We start from the raw sequence: 26527 nt of genomic DNA, 5'->3' as shown, positions 1-26527 counted from the left end.
GTTGCTTGTGCCCAAATTTAAATTTAATGAAATAAATTCAATTAAATAAACTTGGGACTCTAAAAAGGGCAGCACAAAATATTGTGGTACTTCCCATATTCTAGTGTTGAAAATAGGTTCACTCTTCTCTTTCTCCATCACCTGTATCAGAGCCACATTTTCATCCCTGTCTTGGTCTGTTCCTTGGATCAAAACAATATCTTTTGCTTTCATTGTTCACAAAGAAATTTGTATTTAAGTCTGCAAGAAGGCATTTGCTCAATTTTTCTTCTCAGAAAAACAACAGTTGGTATATTTCATGTCTGATACTGCAAGAATGAAATTCAGCTTCTGTGTTCTCAGCTTGGATAACAGAAGCTGGTGACATTCAAGTATGACTTCTGAGGTCATAGCAGTGTGCAATAAAGCAGTATTTAGCAGATCTGTATGTTTTTGAAGTTCAGAAATGGGCATACTTTTTATGACTGATCTCTTATGTCTGGCCAAATCCCACAACACCTTATTAGAAATCTATGTATCAAGATGCAAGTGTAAATAATGTAAAAAATAGATGAAACTGATATAAATGACCAAATATTTTAATATATAATAATTCCCATTACCTATATATAGAACAAGGAAAAGAATGCAATGGGGGTAATACAGCTGTGACACAGAGAGAGAAAGCTAAGTAATATTAGGTATTAGATGTTTACAGAAATAATGGGTTTTATTTAGCAGATCTATTTTTAACCAGTGTATGATTTCCAGTGTGCTCCTCTCTCCAAATAGTGGATCAGATTACAAAGTATGACAGATGATGAATTAGGGACAGAGGACAATAAGGAGACAAAAGATTATTAAAAGGTTAAGAGCTCTTAAAACCAGTTTCAGTCTAGTCAAATTATGCCAATGAAGGAAACTGCAGGAAAATTGAAGAAAATACCACAAAGTGTAACAGAGGTTTTTAATGCTTATTCAAAGTAGGAAAAGGCTAACTGGATTATAAAATGGCTGACATTGAGGGTTATTTAATGACAGCCTAAAGCACAAAGATTTTTATGAACTATTTTCTTCTCTTCTTTCTCTGATGGTAAGCATCAAATATTGATGTAGGAGGGAAAAAAATATGACAAGTGGTTCACGTCAAAGGAGTAGTCCTAAAATCAAGCAAAATCCTTTACAGCTGTAATGTCTCAGGTGCTTTTAGTGACACCTTACTAGTGGAGCAAAAATTGTAATGGCATTCCTACGTGAAGTATTTCAGTATGTTTGTTTCCTTTGTTTGTTTGTTGGGTTTTGGGGTGTTGGGGGGTGGCAGGGAGGTGGGAGAGTGGTGGAGTGGGGGAGTGTCGAGTTTTGGAATGGGAGGAAATTTAGGGAAGTAAGGTAAAAAGCTTTTTGTTTAATTGCCAGTCTATTGAACCACTCAAAAGCTGGACACACCTCTGTGAAAGACACATGTTAGAGATGAGAGAAACCCGGGAACTTTCCCTTCCTTTTCCGGTCGGCAAAGAGGTGACAGGCCCCGGCTCCAGCCCCTATCTCGGCCGGGCCAGGATGGGCAGCCCTGCCCCGGGCCGCGCCCCTTCCTCACCCTGGGCCACCCGCTGGCCTCCACCGGCCCTGTTTCGGTGAGGCTGGGCCAGGCGGCCCTGCTGGGGGGAGCGGGCCCCCTTTCTCCCCCTGGGGCACCTGCCGGCCCCTCCATTGGCTGCCAGGCAAGAGAGCCTCGCAAGAGCTGCGGGGCCAGCCCCCTTGTGGGAAGCCCGCCTGCTGCAGCAGCTGCCAGGCAGGAAGGAAGGGGGGGCTGCGGAGCCCTGGCTGGAGCAGCCATCAGATCTTGCCATCAAGTCCCCTCCCCACAGTGTGGCTGAGACCAGAGACCCCTGTAGCCTGTGCAGAGTGGCTGTTGGAATTGAACACAGAGAAAACCAAAGACCAAACATGAATCCTGATACAACCCAGCTGCAGCTCCCTCCACAAGTTACCAGCAGGTCAGGTGGTTATTGGTAGGCTGCACATTGGGCACCAATAATGTATTTGATCTGGTTCACAGCAAATTTGGGACAGAACTCCCGAAGAGGTTCCTCTAGAAAGCAGATTGCGTTGGCCTCTCCCCCAACCAGTTCAGGAAAAATATCTCCTTGGAGAGAAGTGGAAAAAACTGTTTATTAAACAATATTAAGCAATAAAACCATTTACCGCTCCAAAAGAAGTGACAAACTCAGAAAGTCCCCTCCGTGGAGTGTAGCTCAGCTCACTGAGTCTCATATTAGTCCCTGTGGTGCTGGAAATGTTGCGGCCCAGGCCTAGCCCAGTGGGTCACAGGTGTGAGCTGCTGGTGCTCTTCTGGGTGTTCAGTTCAGATAAGGTTTAAACAGGTCCAAAGAAAAAGAAAAAAACCACAGTCCAGGGAACTTCACCTCAGCTAGCTAAAACTAACTGAAAGCAAAGGAGAGCTCTGTCCTGCTTTGTGATGGTGTTCACAGGGGTTTTCGAATGAGAGAAGAGATGAGAATGTTGACTCCATATTTCAGAAGTCTTGATTTATTATTTTATTGTATCTATTACATTAAAACTATACTAAAAGAATGGAAGAAAAAGTTCTCATCAGAAGGCTAGGCTAAGAATAGAAAAGAATGAATAACAAAGGCAGCTGTCCCAGACTGTCCAAGCCAGCTGTGCTGTGATTGGCCATTAATTCCAAACATCCACATGAGACTAATCACAGATGCACCTGTTGCATTCCACAGCAGCAGACAATCATTGTTTACGTTTTGTCTGAGGCCTCTCAGCTTCTCACGAGGAAAAAATCCTAAGGAAAGGATTTTCATAAAAAGATGTCTGCGACACTGCTTGTCTGTCCATTCACAGATAACACAGTCCAGGAGCAGGAATGTGGAGGAGTGAGTGCAGTGTCTGAAAACAAACTGCTGCATCTCTCCCCACTTTGCTCTCAGAACAAGTATTAAAGGTTCAAAGCTTATTATCCAGCATAAACAGAACAGATGATTGGGGATATGAGCATCATATAGCCAACCCATGACAGGGGCTTCCTTTGCCTCTCATTCAGATGTGTAAGTATGTGCCTAAGATGTCTTTTTGCTCACCACACTAAATGTCTTAGTTCACTGCTACCAGATACAGGATCATCGTGTGTTTTGCTTCATAATAGATGTTACTATCTTCCAGTATTTTTTGCGCTCAGATATCTAAACTTGCCTAAGCCTGGTTAAACTATGTGATAGCAGAACTTAGGAAGCTACCAGTATTTTGATCGTACTAGTGTTTCCACCACTGTTACCACCAGAGAAGTTAATTTGTTTGACAAGTCCAATGAATTAGAGAAGTGATTTGTCATATTGTGTCATATTCCTTCTCTGAGTATTTTGTATGCAAGATACTGTATCTTGCATAAAAAAAAGAAGAATGTGGTCCATTCTAGGGCTCCATCACCCACTCCCTCCTCCTCGTAAGCATCGCCAGCACTACCCAACACCGTCATTCAAAAAGGTAAACACATTATATTTCATAACATATTCCAATATGTTCCAAATGTATTTTGACATGCTCTTCTTCCCCAGCTAGGCCTATTTTCTAAACACCTTGGCACATTGTCAACACTGCTGATTCACTGTGGTCTTTCTTTGATTTCCGTGATATCAATTAAAATTGGAAAGATGGCAAAAAGAACTGCTGGGGAGGGGAAGAAATTACATTTATGCCCTACAACACAAACGTATGTGCATATCTGATTTTTTACAGGATTACAAATTCATAACACAAATTTATCTAAGGCTTGCAAACTGATGGTTGCGTAACTGACAATCAAACCCTTAAAAATGCTGTGAAGACTTGACTCAGTAACCTGAATGAGCATAGGTGAATAATCAAATACTGACACACTGATCTGCCAGTTTCTTTCTTTCATGTGAACATTTTCTGTTAAAGAAATGGGAAATACATGACTAAAACACTGTTGTAACTGTCACCGATAGAATAAAACAAATGCTTATTTAAAGTACATGTTGGAAGGAGGCCGTCTCCACCTGTCCCTTGTCGCAGACATTTTTTCACAGAAATCCTTTCTTTCAGATTTCTGCATTTTCTGGGAGGCCAGAGGCCCCAGAAGATGAATGTAAACAATTGTTATCAGCTGCTGTGGAATGTAACACGGACACCTTGATTGGCTCATGTTTGTATGTTTATAATTGAGGGCCAATCACAAGAGCAAGCCAGGGGACCGAGTCCCTGGGCACAACTTTGTTTTAGATTCTTTCTTTTCTATTCTTAGCTTAGCAAGCATCTGAAACTTCTCTCTTTATTCTATTTAGTATAGTCATAATGTATTTTATATCATATATCAATAAATCCAGCCTTCTGATCAAGCAACAAGATTCACCGTCTCTCTCTCACCAGCAGCGACCCACTCAGGCGCTGTAACATCTGGTGACCCCTCGTGTCAGAGCAAAAATTAATTTGATAAGACCAGAGGAGCAAAATTGCTGCACTGGGTAAAAATCCTGTATGTGTAGCATTTGATGGTTGCTTTGAAGTGACCACAAAGAGAACCTTCTTCTGGAAAACCTTCAGGAAAGATGATGGAAAAGAGCAGCAGACCTGTGGAGCTGGCCAGAGCAAGCTGGACTCTTTCAAAAGGTACTGTGGGCTTTTCTATCCCTGATGAACCAGCCCTTCGTAGTCTGTGGCTGTTTGTATGGCAGACACATGCCTTGCCAGAAGAGATTCAATTCTCCCCTTCAGAGGAGAAACTTATAGCCCTCTGGAACCATTGGTCTAGAGAAGATGGTTGCTTTTTGTCAGAAACAGATCTCTATAAATTCTTTAGATGGGCAAAGCTTTTTGGGTTCTTTACTGATGTCCTGTACGCTTTAGATGCTTTTGTCTGGGAGTGCATGGACTCCATTTTCCAGTTCGTCTGGAGCCAGGGACATGTCCTGCCTTCTATCTACCCAGCATTTATAAAGCTTTTTCCAGTGCTGAAACGCAGAGCAGCTACCTTTCAATGGATTTCTAACTGTTATGGGCAGGGTCCCTTTCCACCGTCCCCGGTGGAGGATGACTTTGGGCTTTTCCCCCCGCCCTGCTTCGCGGCGGGGGGGGCTGAAACTTCGCTGGGCGAAGAAGTTTTTTTTACTCTTGCTCCGGAGCATGCTCAGATGGAGTTTTCTCCTTCCCCCCCTTCTCTCTCTCCGGGGGGATGGGAGTGGCCGCTCAAGCCAGCGCCGGCCTCTCAGACTCCGCCTTCAGACATGGGGGCGGCACCGGTCTCTGATGTTTCTCCGGTCCTGCCAGAGCCGTCACTCAAGGAGATCCCGTCTCCGCCTCTCCAGGCTGTCCCGCCCGCGGTTTCACCGGCCTCCCCGCCCCCTGAGCTGTTGCTAGGCAACGACGAGGATGCGTCTCCAGCTTCCGGCTCAGCGTCGGAGAAGGCAGAAGAGACAGCACTTCCTGTGCTTGAGCTGTTGCTAAGCAACAGCGATGCTCCGCCGCTTCTCCCGGCTCCGCTGCTGCCTGTGCCGTGCCTGCCGCCGCTTTCAGAGCCAAGGGACGCAGCAACAGCGTGTTCCCGCGCATCCCCGCCGCCTCAAGGCGAGACAGTTCCTGTTCAGGATGGGGCTGAAAACGGCGCTGAACCTGCGGGACCCTCCGAGCAGCCCGCGGCTGATCGCACTCTCAGCGCGGTTCCCTCCCCAGTTCCGGCCCCCCCCTCGCCGCTCGGACTGGCCGCTCCAGCGGCTCTGGCGTTGTCGGAGGCTCTGTCCTCCGTGTCGGCGTCAGAGACTGCCATGGCACCGGCGGCTGGTTCGAGCCCGGACCGTCCCGGACCGGCTGCCCCAGCAGCTGCCCCGGCCAGGGGTCTCTCCTTCGGTGGAGCGGGGGCTGCCCGCCAGCTGACTCTTGCGGCAGCCCGGCTGCCGGCTTTCAAGCTCCGCGGTTTGGGGGGTGGTGTTTTGGTTGCTGTCCCATGGAGGCTGCCGCCTCTCCTGCGTCCTAGTGGCATGGGGGGGCAGGTGCATCCCGAGAGCCCTGCCTCTGATCCCCAGCCCGGAGGGGGTGGGGGTGATGCCATGAAGCGGATGGAAGACAGACCCCAGATGGCATTGCTGGGGAAGGCTTCTATTTCCTCACTGCTGGCATGCCTCAGTGGTTTTGGGGAAAGGAAGCATCTCACTGCCCGTGCTGCCCTTGTGCTGGCAGCAGGGTTCAGGCCTGCGGGAATGCAGAGCCTCTGTCATGGGTTTGGCCTGGGCCATTGGGCTGAGAAAGTTTCTGGGCCAGGGCCAGCATTTGGCCTCCTGATGTTTCTGGGGGTTGTGGTCTATCCGACAGGCCCTGGTCCCCCTTTGTGAGCCAGTTTTGGGGTTCCTGGTCCAGCATGGGCCAGGGCCCCCAGGGCCTTTCCTTCTCTGGCACTGCTCTGCTCGGCTTCTGCTCTTTTGCTCTTCAATCAAAAAAAAAAAAAAAAAAAAAAAAAAAAAAAAAAAATTTAAATTAAATAAAAAAGATTGAAAATAGCGGGCAGCAGCTCTGAAGCATTGAAGGGCCAGAAAGGACATTCCACAAACTGTTTAAAATTGTGTTATGACTGTCAATGGTTTTTTGATAACTATTGATAGGATTCCTTTTGCAGCAAGTTTGTTTTCAGGACCGAAAAGGACTCTCAGATGTCCAAAAGAAACAACTTCAGCTGATGGACTGTTCCTGAAACTCAGCTGCATGGACTTGAATTCTCTTTGCATTGTTTTTTGCATTTTCTTAGATTGTAGGATTGTTTTTAGTGATTTGTTAGTATTGTATATTTTACAGGTGAAGGAATTTCCTGTTCATTCCACATCAGCATTTTTTTTATTTTATACAATTTAGAAAGGTGAGATGTCGCAGACATTTTTTCACAGAAATCCTTTCTTTCAGATTTCTGCATTTTCTGGGAGGCCAGAGGCCCCAGAAGATGAATGTAAACAATTGTTATCAGCTGCTGTGGAATGTAACACGGACACCTTGATTGGCTCATGTTTGTATGTTTATAATTGAGGGCCAATCACAAGAGCAAGCCAGGGGACCGAGTCCCTGGGCACAACTTTGTTTTAGATTCTTTCTTTTCTATTCTTAGCTTAGCAAGCATCTGAAACTTCTCTCTTTATTCTATTTAGTATAGTCATAATGTATTTTATATCATATATCAATAAATCCAGCCTTCTGATCAAGCAACAAGATTCACCGTCTCTCTCTCACCAGCAGCGACCCACTCAGGCGCTGTAACAGTCCCTGTTGTCTTAAGTGGAGATGGACTTCACGTGGAAATCAGAGTGAACAAAGAATTCAGGACTCTCCCATCCCTAACAGGAGATAGAGCTTTTCTAGATGCTTCTTCTGGACATTTTGTTTTTCCAAGCTTCTCCAGATCCAATAAATCACACCACAGAATAAGCTCAGTTGGAGGAACCCCCAAGGATGATTGAGTCCATCTCCTGGACCTGCACTGGACACCCCAAGAATCACAATATGTGCCCCAGAGTGATGTCCAAATGCTTCTTGAACTCTTTCAGTCTTGGTTTTGTGAGCATTTTGGGGAGTCTGTTCCTCTGGGTGAAAAACCTTTTTTTATTGTCCAATCTACACTTCCCTCGACACAATTTCAGGCCATTCTCTTGGGTTCTCTCATTCATTACTACAGAGAAGAGATCAGTGGCTGCCCATACTCTTCCCCTCACAAGGAAGTTGGAGTCACACACATTACAGAACCTGCACAGAACCTTTCTGTCTCTTACAGGATCATTTTGCCACAGTAGTCTGACAATAGCAGTTCAGGACAAAGCTTTCCATCATAAATCAGAATTGCTGATGGAGTTGGTGTTCAAAGGTTTAAATGCAATACACATTGCATCATCTAAGAATTTGCACATGGAGGAAAAATGAGACTTTAAAGGCCAAAGTATAACTGTTTGCCCATTTACTTCACCTTTCCTTTTTTTTGCCATAGAAACCTTTCTCATTGAAACCACTGTTCATGCTTAGTAAATCATACATGATCCTACTTAAGCATAGACAGAACAAACTGTGTTAAGAGCTTAATGATTGATTTCAAGATGCTGACTTGGAATAGAAAAACATGTAATGAAAGCAATCAACATTTACATAGGAGACTCAGACTGAATAAACTCAGGGAGGGGAAGGTGTTCATTCAGACATTAGAGGCTATTGCTTTTTTGCCTGTACTTAAGTAATATCAATTCTGTCACACAGCATTTGATCAGTGCATGTTCATACCTTGCAAGAAAAAAATCTAGAGCATACGTTAGAGGAAGCATTTGTAGTGCAGCTCTCCCCAAAGGACACTGGGACCTGAGTGTGCCTAAATAGCTTGAGGACCTGGACTCAAGGCCTAGCTCACAGCACTTAAAATTGTTGCCTCTTATGGGCAAACACATGGTTCATACAGAGAGAGAGCTATTTGGCTATTAAAATTCAACACCCTATCTTCAGTCTTATGGGAAGGTAATATATATAAAATAAATAAATTTATCTATAGCTATCATTGTAGACTTCTCTGAATATCTCAAAAAAAGTGCCATATCTTCCATATTCTAAAGTAAGATAGGAAAAACATATAAAGAGCTGCAAGGAGCATAAAATCGTGGGGTTTTTTTGAAGGTGGAAGAATTTAGTTCCTAGGTAATCTTCACTTATTTAATGAAATAAATTTGAAAATTGAGTATAGGAACAAAAATCCTATTTAATCAGGATTTTGCAATATTTTATTTTAGTTTAAGATGTTATAGAACAGCCTTGATCAACTGGGTTTTTTTCTCCCCCTTCCCATAAGGTTCTACTTTAAGACCTCCATATGCTCAGTTTTAATAATTTGTTTCCCAAACTCAGGAATTATTCCAAATGTGAAATATTATGTTTTTTATTCCCCCCCCCCCCCAAAAAAAAAAAAAAAAGAGAGAGAGAGAGAGAGAGATAGAGAAATCTGAAGCCCAGGTATGGCATCTTCAGAACACACATCATAGGAAAAAATACATTTAATCACATTCTCAGATTCCTACCCTTTTCCTCTGGCAATTCTTTTTCCTCTCAAAAGTATTCAACCACACTAATAAAATTTCTGTAAATGCTATAGGGATATTTCCTCTTATTACAGTGTGGGTTTGTGAGCTCCCTCAGTAGCTGCATAGCTAGCCATCACTTGCTGTGCAGCTGCGACTCAAATTATTGATATAGCCAAGTGTCTCTACAAAGGTAAACTGAAAATTTGGACATTTTTTCTGGGGAAAGGGGCAACTTTTACAGATGTCACTGTTAAGCCAGGAAGAAATTTATAGAAAAAGATGAAATTTCTTGGTTTTCTTTTGTACTGGGACTAAGTACTACATCTTTTGAAGGGAGTGTGGAGGATGACTCACTACAATCACCTGTTTAAACAAAAAAAAAGAAAGAAAATTAATAAAATTTGGGTGAATTGCTTACTGAAATGTTCCATCTACTAACTTGTCAAAATATATTTACATATAGTCTAGATAAAAAAAGACAGATGAAAGATTCTTCTCTGTCTGGGCAAAGGAAGACAGCCCTAAGTACAGACCATCAAGGCTGCCGTGTTCTTGCAGAAGCTCTTGATGTTGAACTTGTAACTCAAGTCTAAAAGACCAGAAGTGAGTGTTCTTTAAAATTTTTCCTCCAGGTGCAGAAACCCTTTCTTCTACATCGTGAACAAAACCTCTGTTTTAGCCATCTCTATTCAGTATTAGCAAATTTAGAAGAAGGAGAGAAGAGGTTTAGAGTTATTACTTTACAGGGCCTAATGTGTTCCACAGCAATGCTCCTGCTGCATACAGGCATGGGGGGAGACCAAAACTGTGGTACCAGTCCTGCAAAGTGTGCTGTGTTACAATGCACAACTTCTGGCATCCCGGACAATGTGTGTCAGTCACCTGTAAGAACAGAGAATCTCCCTCTGTTTGAATTATGCAAAGCATGCCAGGAAAGAGCTACAACAAAATTGCACATCGATTTTCAAACAAATTAACCCACTTCCAGCATTTGTTACTATGAGAAAGAAGGCCTGTAAGTTGAAAAATGCTCTGGAAATCCACTTCTGCTATCTGGACAAGCTGGAATAGCCATCTCCTGAACACATCAATGGGAGGAATATCAAGCTGTGGCTGGTCATTATAAGTGATGACAGAACTGACTGGAAGCTGGAAGGCACCATCCAGAGCTTGCTGAAAGCAGTGAAAATATTTCTAAAGACTTTCATAGACTTTGGCTTAATCCTGGAGTGAGCAAATGGGGAAAAGGCAGTTTTTTTCCTCATGGAGTTGGAATAAGGGAGTGTAGCTCAATGAACACATATGTTTCTACCATATGGAGAGCTCTGGGATTTCTGCCATATTGATCCTGAAATCAAATAAAATTTGTCTTTCTAGTTTAGATAACCTAGATCCTCAAGTGAAGAATATTTAACTTCAGGTAAATGCTGAGTGTCATGTCTTCAGAGACTAATTTGTAAGTCCACAAGCCTGTCAAGACCAAGAGAATGAGACCACAGCAGAGGTTACCTGGTCTTGATTGTAGTTATAATTGAAAAGCTAAATAGAGCACTGACCAAATTTCTGTGTTCTCTTTGTATTCATTATTTTTAAAGATATTTGATTTGATTTGTTTTACTCTTCATACAGAGGTCACTTTTCAATAGCTCTGTAGGAACTCTAATTTATAAGAGACAATTTCAATGAAAAATAGGTTCTAAATGGATGTGTCATAGGGTATGGATCACCTCTACAGAAAAACTTGTAACTTTTCTTCCAGAAGTACTACATTTGTTTACTTAAAGTAATACTAGGGCTGATGTCCAGGTCATTTAACCATAGATGTTCCTCAGTATATCAACAAGTTGGTGCTGTAGTCATCAATTATTTCAGGGCTAAACCCTGTATGCAACAGGTTTTTTTGGCATTAGTGAAGTCTAGTTAAGAACTTGCACTTTGAGCAGTGGCTCATTCACAGATTATTTTGGTCCAAAGAGTTAGGAGGGCATAAATCATTAATAGCAAGACGATCACTTTTGAAAGTCCAGTATTTCTATGCTGAAATATGTCAGAGCTCACAGAACAATAAATTTCACTATTCTGAAAGCTCTCCAATAGCCTTTCCGGACAAAGAGTACTGTAATGATCACACCATTTAGAGTTAATTTTGTATATTTCATCTTCCAGGCATGTACAAACATACATGAAATTAAAAAAAAAAAAAGACAAGTAGCAGAGAAGTTTTTAACAATTTTTCAAAACTGAAACCTTTGATTAAGTTGGAGAAAAATCTCAAATGATTCTTTAGCTGTCTAAGGCAGTCTCTCTGTGTACAAATGAACACAAGCTACTACTGCTACTCTATGTTAAAAGAAGATGTACAGATTTGCTTAGATTAATTTAGACATAATTCAGATGGACTGGGATGTTGTTTGAGAAAGTGATTAGCATGAAGATTACTAGCCGCAAACACATTTGATTGACATGTGTTTCAGACTGCAATTAATTAACAATATGTTTCTCTTATGCCACCAAGAATTTTTACACACGACAGCAAATACAAAACTTTGATTCATACAGCACCTCTGAGGTGGGATGACCCAAATAGCTTCTACCCAGAGGACTATTGCATTTTTCCTCTGATCCCTGCCAGCTGATCACAGAGCAGCAGCCTCTTACTCCTCACTTGAGGATGGCTAGTGGGTAACAGCTTCAGTATCAAGTAGGCGGGAGGGAGAGAAAAAAACAAGTGCATGGCCCTTGCAGATAAGTCTGGTGAATAAGGGATAATAAGGGGTACAGATAATGTGACACACAGAAGAAAAAACTAATTGCAGACAACCTTGGCTTTTTTTTTTCCTCTAATAATAATGATCTGATACATTATCTCTTTGTGGGACTGTACAATTTATGTTAAAGATAGGATCATCCAGAAAAATTGCAGAAGAAATTGCTAGAAAGGGTTTTGTGGTGCTTTCTGGACACAGCACTAATCTACAAATCTAATTTGTAGATTAGCTCATGAAGCAGTTGGTAGCTGTGTAGAGCAAGCTGGATTGGAAACTGGTTTTGAGTGGCTAAAACGTGCTGAAAACCATCAAAACTCCACAAATACTCCAAATTTAGTGCAGGCAATTCCACAACTACCATGGCAATCCCAGTGGATGGCAACAGCTGCAGGAGCAGTCAATAAGGCAGCTGTTCCAGGATGCAATCCTCTTTCAAAAACAATATTCTTCTAAAACATCTTGAGGTATCTGCAAATCAGCTCAAAGAATTGCATCTCCTTCAAGATAAACAAAATGTAGTGTTACCCTGATTTTTGTTTTGATTTCTCCAAGCTGTATGAACAGGGTACATTCACTTTCCACAGGAATTTTTAAGATTTTCCATAGAAGTTTTCATTTGGAGACAGAGGAATAATCTGTCTGGAATGAGCTGGTGACAAATGGGTTTTCTTTCGGGGCAGCCAGTCCCAGCTCCTACACTTCCTTTTTAAAAATTCTTCCCATTATGAAAGATATTTAAGAGCTTTCCTGAAAAGTTTGAGAAGCTTAAAACACCTGATTTGGAAACAAGGGTTTGGAGTTTGGCAAGGAGCAAGCATTTGGGCTGGAGAAGAGTATTTGTCCAGATACAAATATCTGCTGTGTTTGTCTTTTTCAAGAAAATTTTTCAAAAGGGTAACTGCACACGAATATGCTCATCAAAGCCCAAATCTCTACCGCTGCCAGAGTAGTAGCAGCAGCACTACATCCTACAGGGGTAAAGCACAAATATGGCCTGGATGATCATCCCTAGCTGTGGTGAGAAAACAAATGGGAACAGGTCCAGAGTTCCTTAGACTCTGCACTGGACACTCAGTTGGAGAGTAGGCAGAGGTTGCCTGCTCCATATAAACAGATTCAAAAATAGGTTTGGATTCAGCATTCACCTGTCTGTACTTCTGCTGTACCTCTGACTTTGGGAAGGGGAAATAAAGAAAAGATCCAGGCAGGCTCCCAGTTTGAGAAACTAGTATATGGAGAAAGAAAAGTATCCTGTTCATCCTCGACATATGCATGTGCATTATAATATAGCCTTTGGTTGCACTATAGTGCTGTATTTTTTCTACCAGATGTGTATGAAACACAACTGATGTTTCAGTGAGTCATGTCAATCTGATGAATTGTCCATGGATCCAGAAAAACATCTTACTCTCCTGAAAAGAGCTTGGAAGTCCTTAACTGCCACTTGGTTGACCATCAAGGCCATGCAGATAATACCTTGATTCAACACCTTACCCAAGCCACATCTGTTCTATCAGTGCAGCTCTCCTGGTATTACACTGCACTATTAGCTTGGACCTGAGCCCAAATCCTGATGTGGGATTTAACGCACTTGTTTTGGCCTACAGGCAAACAAGTAATCCTGGCAATGCATTGTAAATGGGCTAAACGTACAGAAATCCTATATTTATTAACATGTATAGTATCTAAAACTGTCCTAAAGATACAAAGCTTATACTTCTCTTCTATTAGCTCTAGAAAATCCTCATGAAGGAGGCAGCTAGCCCATTAAAGCTGATATTTTAGTCATATAAATAATCTGGTGTTTTGCTCCTGCTGTTCAGTTTTGTAAACAGCTGGTAAGAAGTTGTAATTCAGATTTTGACCTGAGAACTTTACTGCTCTTTCTGATTATGTAAAAAGAGCAAAATTGTTGGGCTGTATGTTCTTAAATCAAAGAAAATATTGAAATTCACATATTTCTTCTCTTAACATAACCCCCTGGAAATGGCTTACAAAAAAGATTGTAATGAAGATTGCAACTGCATTGTCAAAGGACCCTAGTGCTAAAATTTGTTGCAGAGACATTAGGGTAAGTGTTCCCAGTCATGAGCAGGTGGTACAAACATGAACCCTACTGAGATATAATGCGATGTGTATACAAGGGAAGTTTAGGAACCTCCTGTGCACCTTTTGAAAATGGCATAAAACAACTTGCAATTAAACTTTACTTGATGCCAGATGAGAAACAAATGTTTGGGGGCAAGTAGTTTTTAATACAGTAATAATCCACTTTACATGTACATCCCAGGAAATTTGCCTACTACTTCCCCAAAGAGTGAGAAGCCTTACAATTTTTCATCAGGAGATGAGATCTTCTGTTTCGCATCTCTTCACACGGATATTTTCTCTAAATTGTTGCGTTTCTCACAATGACAACAACTTAGTGTGCCAGATCTGCATTTTCACTGTGCAAAGACCCCAGCCAGAGGAACACTTCAGCACACATTTAACTTTAGAGACATTGGTATTGATCATTAAAGTAAAAAAACCAGCTTCATTGAAACCAGATACTAAATGTGCTTTGATGGACTGAAGTCAGAAGGTGCAGAGCATGATGTCTTCACCCTGATTTTGTGAGTGAGGTGCAATGGTATGTATAACTACTGTTTCCTATAGAATTGGTTTTCTTCTCTTCCAAAAGCACATACATGTCAGAAATGGCATATGACATTCAGAGAAGCATCACTGTTGCGTATAGGTAAAACCTCACAAAATAAGGCCTTGTTGCCCTTGTAAAATCATGGCTCCAGCCTGCTACTTTGGCTAAGTAGAAAAGGACTATGGGAAAGTGACTCAGCTGAATTAGAGGTAGAAAAACAAGTCACATAACCATTTTGTGCTCATATCATGGTGTATGGTAGTTGTTTGGATTATGTTTGTAAAGTTTTAAAACTATATAACTGATAAAGGTCTAACTGCTTGAATAGGCCTTGTTTTTGCAGTAAAGCATCTCTCATTTGCACGTGCCTGGGGACTCTGTGTCACTCTGATTTGTAACACATCTCCATTTCTCAAAATCCACAGTTTATCCTGTTTATGAGTGAAACTCCCTGCTCCAGTGGAAACCCAGTATGAATATTTCCAGTGGGATACAGCAGTCCTGCTCCCAGTCCAGTAGTACATCCTGTAAGTGCTAAATAGGGGATGATATTCATGTGAACTTTATGTTCATACTGTAGTCCAACTCTTATTCTTTCCACTCCTTTCCCAAGATAAGAAAATTAATCTAAACAATAACTGACGAAAGTAAAGATATAAGTATTGGTATATGTATAGCTATAGGTATGGGCATGTGTAGAAACAGTTCCCTTCACTGAGAAATTGCATGACCAGAGTAAACAACAAAGCTAATGCTACAGTATTGCAGTCACAACTTGGTTCCAATAAAATTATTAGAAATACTAGTTTCTGTACTGAAGTTAGTAATTGTAAAAAATGAAACAAAAGGCTAGGCAATCCAGCAGGTATGCTGACACAGGATTAAGAGTTAATAAGTTGCTGAAAATCATGCTTCAGTAAACCATAGTTTTCTGTTAATTCCATGTAGATTTTTGTTATATTTTCATGTTATATTTTCAGGTATCTGGAACTTTTCTTAGCAGTGTGAAACACTAAAGGAAAAGAGGTGAGAAGCTGGAAGAAGCTTCTGCAATGCATCGTTTGACAGGAAGTCGAGTTATCAGAACAAAGTCCTATAAGTATCAATCTTACACCCATATATGATGCATGTCCTAGTTACCATACAGATATGAAAGGGCCATTAGGGCTTCTTATCAGCTGTATATTGGTGTAATTAAAGGGTTTGATAGCATTAACTTGAACTGTGAAAGTCTCCAGACAAGGCACTCTATCAGTCATTTGACCCTTCAGTTTAAACAGCTACAACATGATGACTTTCTCCTTTGCTTTGCAAAGGACATGCCAAACTGCTGAGCTATTTGGCCTTTTAAAAGTAAAAATGTTGATTCTTTTTCATCTGGTCTTCTACTTCAATGACAGGAGGAAGTAAAAAAAAAAAAAAAAAGAAAGCATCTTCTCCAATATAGTGCTACATTTCATGAGTATACAAGGTAGAGTACTACAGAATTTGTGTTATTTTTCTTCATGTGTTTCAGTAGCTGTACCACACTTTTCGTTTTAGTTCATGTTGTTTTGTGGTCAGATGACGTGAGAATTTAGTGACAGTATGGTCTTCTTCAGTTCTTTTTCTTCATACCTGAGAAAGACTAATTCTTTTTATCATGTGCTAGGAAATAGAGATCTGGTAGTCTAAGCAAAATAAGGAACTGGGGATTTAATTGACTTTTTGTACTGCTGTTTTGCATGGGTTGCTAAAGAAAGCCTATTATTTGCTATCCCTAGGGCTTGTAGAATTTACAGCACAGATGATGGGGGACAACAAAGTCACTAGTCATCAGGAAGATTTAATCAACATTTTACTATGGGGAATTTGATACTCCTTTTATTCCTAGCAAAGACTAGCCTGCTATCTGGTTTAAAGACAAAATTTAAAAGTAAAAGAAAAGAAAAATGAACAAACAACGTAGAAATAAAATGAGGCTGCTTATTACTGCTCCTAAAGGGATCTTTATTTTCAAATATTTTTCTTATTGCTTTAAAAATTTATATAATTTTCATGAAAAATAGCTCTTTTTTAAGGTATTTTTGTATTTCTGAAGGATCGCCTGAAACAAGAAATAATGCAAAATAATTTTCAGTTTAGAAATTAGGTAATTCCACTACAATTGTCTGACTCCTAGCTTATCATGCTGAAGAATAACCTCAGCCTATCTTGTTCCCAGTTGACTACACCTCTTGTTCTCTAAAACTCTGAACAGTTCATTAAAACTCTAAGGAATATTCTAAGTCCTGCAAAATTCCTCTCTTTCATTTTTTTTCATTTTTTTTTCTGGTTTTTTTTTTTTTCCACCAGATTAATATTTCATGGGATTTTTCCTTTCCTGCATCTCTTGTATTGTATAGATAATCTTTTGGTTTTGTTACATAAAATTATATTTACCACCTTTTCCCCCAAAAGAATCCTCCAAAGACTGTTGTTTTGACATATAGAGGGAATACCAATCTTAAATTTGCAGAAATCCTCTTTTCCTCTGGAAAAACTGAAGTCCAAATGTGACATAATCCTTTTGTCTATTGATTCAACCTTCTGGGTATCTATCCATTTCATATCTATATTAGACACAGTACTGACAGGAAATGTAAGGGAAAAAAAACTGGCGGAAGAAATTATAGCCAGATGTAACATACGCTTTTTCCATATATAGTAATGCAGTAAAAACATAATTTAACTCTACATTAAACTAAACATCATGTTTAAATTTTTCTCAGATGGAAACCTTATTCTAAATCGGTTACTATAGATCAAGTAGCATGAGACTTTAAAATCAGAATCATGTCAATCTAGCAATCTTAATAAATGATAACTTTTTTTACAAACTCTACAACTGAAACATCCTCTGTGTCTCAAGACAGTACAGAAATGCACACAACTGAAATACTTCTCAAGAGATCAAGAAGTGAGAAACCAGAAGGAAACTGTATATTCTCTAATGCTTTTTACCTGCTGTAGATGTCAGTGTTAACATCAGCAGGCTCAAATGCCAGGCTAGACACAAGTGATGGGCTCTGAATCAATACAGTGCCATATACCTTACAAAGACATGGCAATTACTGACTCAGAAAGCACTCTTGCAAAATTTCAGTATTAGGTCAATGCACTAAATGTCTCTATTTTGATCCATGCTGTGTTAGCTCAAATGAAGAAATACATTTTAAGCTGCTTCTTCAGATGAGTTAGTAGGTATATGCAGAGATAATAATTATTAAAAATGCACAAGTGCAGGAAGTGTCATAGCACACCCAAACCCCAGATCTTCATATTTATATAAAATAATATTAAAACCCTAATCCTTTTTAATAAAGCAAACACTATTTCTTTCAATTGTATTTTCACACTTCTTTGTTATGTCTAGGTGAATTTTTAAAATTTCATTTGTTTTTCAGAAGTGAGGGCAGGTTGAATATAAACAATGACTTCAAAATTACAGTATACAGTTATTTAAAAAAGGTTAGATAGACATTATTATAATAGGAGCACATATAAAAATACATGACTACTGCAAAGTCAAAGACTTTGAAAACAAATGCAGTAGCTGTAACAGTGCCTTCTAGGTAGCCTCTCAAGGCATCAATAACATTAATTCCAGGACACAAACCCAACTATTTAGGGTTGACAGAAAATTCCATGGTGATTAAAATATTTTTTCTATTGATGCACTCCTAAATATTACATACTTTATTAAGAGAAATTTCTCTGTCTTTTTAAGACATAGGTTTTTTCCTTAAAACTAACAGGGAAGGTGGTTTCAATATGAGATTTCCAGATTTGACACTTTGATTTTAGTTTGGAATCTAGCCAGTTTCCAAAATCAAAACCCAAGCTTACCCTTTGGCAGATTGTGTCATAACCCCAGTTAATAGTGCGTTGCCAGCCTCACCAGCTGAGAATCTGCATTGAACTCTAAATATTTTCACTGAGTGAAAACAAGGATCTAAACTATGTAATTTCCCACTAAACTATCCTGAATGAATAGTGCCACCTGCTGAAGCCCCAAATCAACAAATACTTCACTGTAAACATAAGGTTTGAGTTTAGTTGCTCTAAGCGCTTTACTGATTTAAGGCCAGAATGGCAATTACCATTCCCAGAAACACTCTCATGTTCAAAAGAAACTTCTCTTCCAAGTGATAGCCTTGCTATTCCTTCTCAGTTTCATAGCATGATAGCTGCTTCTCAGGCTAGCCATGAAAAGAAGGAAGTCCAGCCTGTTTCCTGTTACGTGATTCTGTCTTTGGGCAAAAGCATCATGGACATCTGCAATTCATATATGGCTGTGGCCCCAACTTAAATCTTCAGCTGTCCTAAAACTTTCAGGTATCAGGTACATCAGAAGAACAATCTCAACTGCCATTTCAGCAAGGTGATCTAAGCAGTAACACAAATTTGCATACAGAGTCAATCTAATGCACTTTTAAAATGCTTTCTGTGTCTATTAATCTCATTTTTAAACAAATTAGGAGGATGATGTTTTGGGCAAGCATAGCTCTATTTCCCACTTCAATCAAACTTGTTGGCCACTCACACATGCTGGTAATAACATGCTCTTGGTTTTGGTAGCTTTGAAGGACATTTACCAAGATGAAGAAGCAGATTCCTTCACCTTTCATCATGCTACCAAGTGAAGACTATACTTGTAGAAAATGAAACTTCTGTCATCACTTTCTTGCTGTTGCACATTGAATCTTTGCTAAACATAAAGCAAAGGTTGTTCTGTGGGAATTACTCAAAAGAAAAGTTTGGGTTTGAAGGCAGTATGATAAATGCACAAAGATATCTTCCCTTGTTTCTAGCTACAAATTGAATGCGTGCAAATTGAAATCTAGATATTTGGATCTCTAAAAAGCTGTTAGGAAAACATTAGATACCAAATATCTGTCTGCATACAGATTTCAAACTCTCCACAGAAAAATTAGAACTATGTTTAAAAGAACTCTACCGAGTCTTCAGAAAGAATAAATATAGATTAGACATTTGAAATGTCTTGTTAAATTGATTTCTCTCATTCACTCTTTAAAACTCATAATACATAAAAATGCAATCATCAAGTTTATTCATGTTACTGAAGTTCAGAAAATTCATAGATAAACATGGGGTTTTGACATGGCAACAACACTGCTTTAGTGAAATTTCATATCAGGAAATTAATTTAGCTTCTTAACTGTGTCAATAGATCTGTACCCACCAGGAAAATGGTGTTAAAGAGCAGTAAGTACAACTGTCAATCAGGAAAATAAAGCAAAAAAAGATTTCAGCAAGGGTCTGAAACGCAACGGTCTTAACTGCAGAAATTACTGTGAAATTTCTCAGCACAAGTAAGACTAGATCCATAAAACGCGTCATGGACACAACTACTGCACTGAATTTCTGAAGAATTGCTGAATTAGGAATTTAATGTTCACTTGCAATTTGTGCCCTGTAATTTTCTTGAAAACATGTTTTGTGTACTGCAGAATGAAAAAGTTGATGAAAACAATGCAGTAGCTTAACTTCATAGGAGTTGTATTTTTCAAGATTGCAATACCCATGAAACAATTAAAAAAAACGGTCTCCACATCATCAGGAGGAATCTGAAATTTTACACAGCTGTGTAAACCCAAACCTTTAATAATAGCAAGAAATCTCCTATTTCCAGAAGCAGTATTACAAACTGTATGAACAAAAGGCGGTATTTTAATCAGTGGAGTGGCAAATTACAGGAAGATGCGTATTTGTACTTGAGTTAAAGAATGAAAGGATAAAGATAAAAGACAATGGATGGATGAATGGATGGAGATACTCATGTAAATTTTCTCTATAGATTTTGGCTTTATATTGGAGCCATAAATTTTATAACAGTTTTTCTCTAAAAGTATAAGGTGTAGAAGATCATAAAACCATCTTTATTTTTCCCTGGAAATCTATGCCTGATCTCTATCTGGGGAAAGTGTTACAAATCTAATACTTATTCTAACAAAAAATTATTTAAAACCAGAAAAAATCTGTAAAAGTGCACGTCACATGCTTGTGTAAATTCTTTTCCAGTTTTGTGGTGTATTTGCACAAATAGTCAATGTTTACAGTACCATTTTAAAAAAAAAGGATTTTATTTTGGTTTTGTGTAAAAACTGTTTCACTGAGACTATTAGAAAAACTAACAAAACTTTTTTTTTTGCCCAGAACTAATGAAGTGATTTATTCCATTTTGACTTTGAACTTCCTTAATTTACTATTATATCTGAAGTGACTGTGGAGAAAAATTTACAGCCAGTTTATATTTTTGACTAGTATGTTTACTGTGTCAATTTGTACACAATATTTAGAGAAGCAGAATCAAAAAGACTTAGCAAAGAGAAGGTGTCTGACTCCATAAGAACATTTACTGTTCTGTATTGTTTTTGTTAGAACATGTACTTTTTGTGAATTTAAGGTTATTATTGAAAAATAAAGTGCATTTATTTTGGTTTTGACAATTGTCAACTGTATGTTGTGTCAATGGCCTGGACATGATGAATATTGTGCTTCTCAGCAAGGACTTTGAAAAAGCATTTAATAACAGAAGACTTGGACATGATCTATTTTTGTTGTTCTCACAGCTTGTAATGTTAATTTTTAATTTTGTTAAATATTTACTACATAGGGAGGAATAATTACTGTAAAGAAAGTAGTAGGCTTAAGAAAATATAAACCAAAAATCAAAGTGATCCAGAAAGGATATGATGACCCAGATGGAGTACCCACAAAAGCATGCAGCGGTCCAGGTCTCAGGCTCTGGGGAGTGACAGAGCCTGGTGCTGCTCCCAGGGGCCTTCAAGGGCAACATCGACAACAACACGAGGTGTCATCAGGCTGATAACCTGCTCATCCTAGCGGTGGAGCTGAGAAATGAAGTGGAAAACTACAAAGTACTGGAGACTCTGAGGAGGAAATTGACTGGTAGAACCAGTCATCGTGATCTCAATTAACAAAAAAAGAAGAGTAGTAGCTATTGGAGATTGCCTTTTGAGTGGTCTGATATGCTCACCGAACCCAGCACACAGCAGGTGTGCTAGCTCCCTGGAGCCCAGGTAAGGGACATCAGGAGGAGCTTCACAACCTCGTACAGCCCACTGATTATTGCCCTTTACTGGTTTTCCAGGCAGGCAGCAAAGAGGAGCCTGCAAACAACCAAGAGGGAGCTCAGGGTCTTGGAACTTGAATTGGTCAAGGGATGTGAAGGACAAGTTGTGTTCTTCTCTGTCTTGCCAGTTACAGGGAATGATGTGGCAAGAAACAGGAAGACTGTGCAGATGAACAACTGGTTTCAACATTGGCACTGCCAGTAGAATTTTATGGTTTTGATATGGGATAATTTTATACAACAACAATCCTGCTGGCAACAAAGTCCACCTGAAGCAGAAAAAGGATTTTAGCTGAGGAATTAGCAGGGCTTATTGAGAGCTTTAAACTAGACCGAAAGGTGCACAGGGAAGAAAACAGGCTTGCCAATGATAGGCAATAGGAGACCACACCAAAAGAACTGAGCTCTACTGAGATCCTTCTATTTGTTCCAGGAGGTATTGGCTAGAAAAAGTCTCAACTGAGATGTTTCTATACTAATGCAAGCAGCATGAGGAACAAACAAAGAAGCTCGAAGCTTTGGCCCAGCCCCAGAACCCACTCACCGGCATAAGAGAAACCCGGTGGGATGAATCCTGTGACACAAGTGCCATGTTGGATGGTTACTGGCCTTTCAGGAGGGATAGGCGGAGGAGGTGAGACAGGGGGTGGTGTTGTCTGTAAGGGAAGGGCTGGAATTTATGGAGGTTACAGTTGCCAAAGGCACAGATGGGAGCCTCTGGGTAAGGGTGTATGCACAAGCCAGGCAATGAGGCACTGGAGAGAAGCACCATGGAAAGGGACCTGGGGGTTCTGGTTGACAGCAAGCGGAATCAGAGTCAGCAGTGCCTTGGCAGCCAGGAAGGCCAGCTATGTCCTGGGGGCACCAGGCACAGCATCACCAGCCAGTGGAAGAAGATTGGCCCACTCTGCTCAAAGTACTGTAGGCAGTTTTGGGTGCCACAGTATAAGAAAGATATTAAGCTATTAGAGAGCATCCAAAGGAGGATTGTGAAGATGGTGAAGGGACTAGAGGGGAAGCCATGTCAGGAGCAACAGAGGTCACTTGCCTTGTTCAGTCTGGGGAAGAGGAGATTGAGAGGAAACCCTAAAAGAATCTACAACTTTCTCATGAGAGTAAGTGGAGAGGCAGGCACTGATGTCTCCTCTGTGGTGACCAATGACAGGCCCCAAGGGCCTGAGGCTGTGTCACGGGTGGTTAAAGTCAGACAATGAGAAAATGCTCTTCACTCAGAGGCTGAGCACTGGAACAGACTCTCCTGTGGGATGGTCACAGCATGAAGCCTGACAGAGTTCAGGAAGTGTCTGGACAATGCTTTCAGGCACATGGTGTGACTCGTGTGCCTGTCCTGTGCAAGGCCAGGAATTGGCCTTCAATCATCCTTGCTGGTCCTTTCCAACTAAGGATATTCTATGATTCTATGAAAACTGATGGTTTGTATTTAAATTCACAACTAATGGATCTGCTAAAGTGTCTGATAATGTCTGTAATAGAGTACAATGGATATGAGTATGATAGGAATCATCCTGATGTGGTTAATGTATTTGAAATTTCATTATCAGAGATTCTAAAGTAGCTCACACACAATCAAGACAAACAAAATTTCTGGATACAGATAATCTAAACACAATTATCAGTTTTTTATATCCTACAAGCGTGAACACTTTTCCAAATTTTTTGGTAACGAATAATTGCTTCATGCTCTAAAATGCATCACATTATTCCAGTGATGATTTGAAATCTTCTTGAACACTTCAGCTGATGTCTCTTGAGTTTTACATCAGCCCTTTCCAGTTTTAGAATATCTTCAGTTACCCATTACAGGAGGAATATCGGTGGGACAATGCAGTTGCCATGGTTCCTGTGCAAAGAAGGGAGTCTGCCCCTCACTCTACTGTTCAGATGTTTCTGCATCTCTCTTCTAAACTACAAGAAAATTATGCCAGTGTCCCACTGTATTATATAAAAAATACAAAAGCAAATATATTTTAACTGTTGGTAACATCTAACTAACACTGGATGTGGCTTTCTCAGAAAGAAATTGGAAGACAAAACGCATAAGATGAATGGCAACTGAAGGTATGGAACTATTATTCTTCAAAGACTTAAGTGTAATTTGAGAAAAAAACCTTCTGGATTCAGAAAATAAGAGCATAGATATCAGGAGTGGATTGAATAGCTTCAAAGGTTAAGTGTAAGATCAGAAATAAAAGCAGAAAGTGAATTCATGGCCAAAATTTCAAACTGGAAAAAGCAATTTTCGACTCAAATCTGCATTGCTGCTGACAGACTCAAAGTACAAAGATACAGTCAATCTATAAATGACATAATTTTAATTCCCGTAACATAAAGATATTTAAACTACTTTAAAAAACAGGTAGATGAATGATCTTAATATGAACTGCAGCAACATAAAATGCTGTTTCTTCAGCAAAATATCTATATTTGTTTCCTGCCTTAGTTTTCAGTGTAGCTCTCATCACCTGTTTAAACAGTGCACTTACAGCGTGCTGGGTTGACCTGTGTTGGACACCAGATACCACCAAAGCTGCTCTATCATTCCCCTCTTCAGCTGGACAAAGAAGAGAAAACAAAATGAAAGGCTCGTGGCTTGAGATAAGGACAGAGGGAGATCAGTCAGCAATTACCAAAATGGGCATAACAGACCTGCCTTGGGGAAATTCATTTATTACCAATCAAATCAGAGTAGGATAATAAGAAATAAAAGTAAATCTTAATAACACCTTTCCTCCACCCCTCCCTTCTTCTTGGGTTCTTTGACTCAATTTTCTCTAACACCTCCCAGCCAGTGGCACAGGGGAACAGGGAATGAGGGCTGTGGTCAGTAATTACAAGCTGGCTCTTTTGCTCCTTCCTACTTAGGGGGAGGACCCCTCATACTCTTCCCCTGCAACAGTCTAGCGTCCCTCCCATGGGACATGGTTCTCCATCAGGTTCTTAGACCTGAATCCTTCCCATGGGACAGTTCTTCACCAACAGCTCCAGCGCAGGTCCCCTGCAGGGCCACCAGCCCTGCCAGCAAACCTGCTCCAGTGCGGGCTGCTCTCTCCACACGTGCCAAGGTCCTGCCGGGAGCCTGCTTTGGTGTTGGCCCCTCAGGGGCTGCAGCTGGATCTCTGCTGCACCACTGACCTCTCTGGGCTGCAGGGGCACCGCTGCCTCACCATGGTCCTCACCATCGGTTGCAGGGCAACCTCTGACCTGGCACCTGAAGCACATCCTGCCTCTCCTTCTGCACTGACCTTAATGTCTGCAGAGCTCTCACATATTTTCCCTCTCTCCACTGGCTGAAATTTCCTTGTGAGCAAAAACTTTTTTCCTTTCTTAGCTATGTAATCCTGGAGGCATTGCTGCTGTCCCACGGTGTCCCTGCCCTGCGCCTCCGTCCCTGCAGGCTGTCGGCATCCCCCAGCTGCCCCACCTGGCTGGGCCCTTCCTTTGCTGACAGCTCTGCCTCCTGCCTGCCCCTGCCTGCCCACACAGAGCCTGGGGCTGATACCAAAAGGGTTCATTCCATTTTTACTGTGCCTGTGAACTCTCAGCACAGGAACAAGGCATGCAGGGGCTGCTTTCCTAACAGGAATGGCTGAAAGAGAAGATGAAGACATCTGGCTCAAGGGTGCAGGAATAGAGAAAACAAGGACTAAATCTGGGAACTTGAGGTGGGTTTTATGGAAATAGGTAAATTGTAATTCACATTTAGTGACTGTATAGAAGCAACACGCTGGTAGAATTACACGTCCATGTGAGGTTGGGAGTTATCCCTCACTAGAGCTCAGGCCTGAATAAATGACACCCTCTGAAACAGCAAATTCCTGTACAGAGACAAAGCAGCTCTGTGCTCAGTGGAGTGGAGACTGAGGACAGCAGAGGAGCCCTGGGAGGGACTGAAGGGAGGTTTCAGAGATGGTGGATCCTTTTGGCACAATAGAGAACAGCCAGAGAAAGAAAGAATTAATGCAAGGGACAGATAGGGAGAGCCAGACAGGACCCAAACAGAAAGGAACTTCCCTGCCAGGGCAGGGCTGTGGTGCAGCATGTCCCCCAGCAGGAGCCTTTGTGTGGGCAGGCAGAGGCAGGCAGTCGTGTCCCTCTGTGGGAGCCATTAAAACTTCAAGAAAATTTGGAGTCTAAATTTAACTTTGAGTTCTTGAGAAGTTTTTTCAAGACACTCTCAAGGACTGAGTCTGATGTAAACAACAGCAAAGCCCTGAGAGGGTCATTAAAGTTTTCCTAGTCCAGTCATGGAGAAAGATTTCAAAGAGCAGTAATAAAATATACATTCCTGTTTTAAAGGTGTATTTTATTAAATTTCTGTTAAGAGCAGAGGTGATTGCAGCATTCTGTGATTGATATTGACCCAGCGTCTCCACAGCAGCTCTGGCCTGCTCACAGAAGCTGTGCCTGGAGCTCTGACCCAGCGTGGACAACCTTGCTCCACATTGCCCAGGCCCATCCTGTCTGTCCTCACTGCCCTGGGCCCTGCTGTGCTTGCAGAGCTGGCTGCACCCAGCCTCAGAGGGGTTTTCCCATTTTGGTGTTTTTTGCAGCCATCTCAAACTGCTGAGTTTCCCCAGTGCAAACAGACACACTGCTCAGGTGTGTGCCAGCCCCAGGTGCCACCAAAGGCACTGCAGAGCTGCCCTGGGCCAGCTGTGAGGGTGGATCATCAGCCCCAGCTGCACTGGGCACTGCAAGGGGCTGTGGCCATGGGCACTGCACTGACCCAACTGCTGGGTTTGGCTGCCACGGCCACCGAGAGAAACACTGGGGAGGACTGGGACATACTGGGGAACACTGGGAACGCTGTGGGAGAGACTGGGGCATACTGGGAGTGACCCTGGGGGATACGGGTGCAAACTGAGGACACTGGGGCCATTGCGGGGAAGACTGGGGACAC

Source organism: Melozone crissalis, unplaced genomic scaffold (assembly GCF_028551555.1).
Source record: "Melozone crissalis strain CALT ecotype California unplaced genomic scaffold, PUWL_Pcris_2 ptg000123l_1, whole genome shotgun sequence".
Lineage (NCBI taxonomy): Eukaryota > Metazoa > Chordata > Aves > Passeriformes > Passerellidae > Melozone > Melozone crissalis.
The sequence above is the reverse complement of the archived record's forward strand: the minus strand, read 5'-3'. Positions refer to the sequence as shown.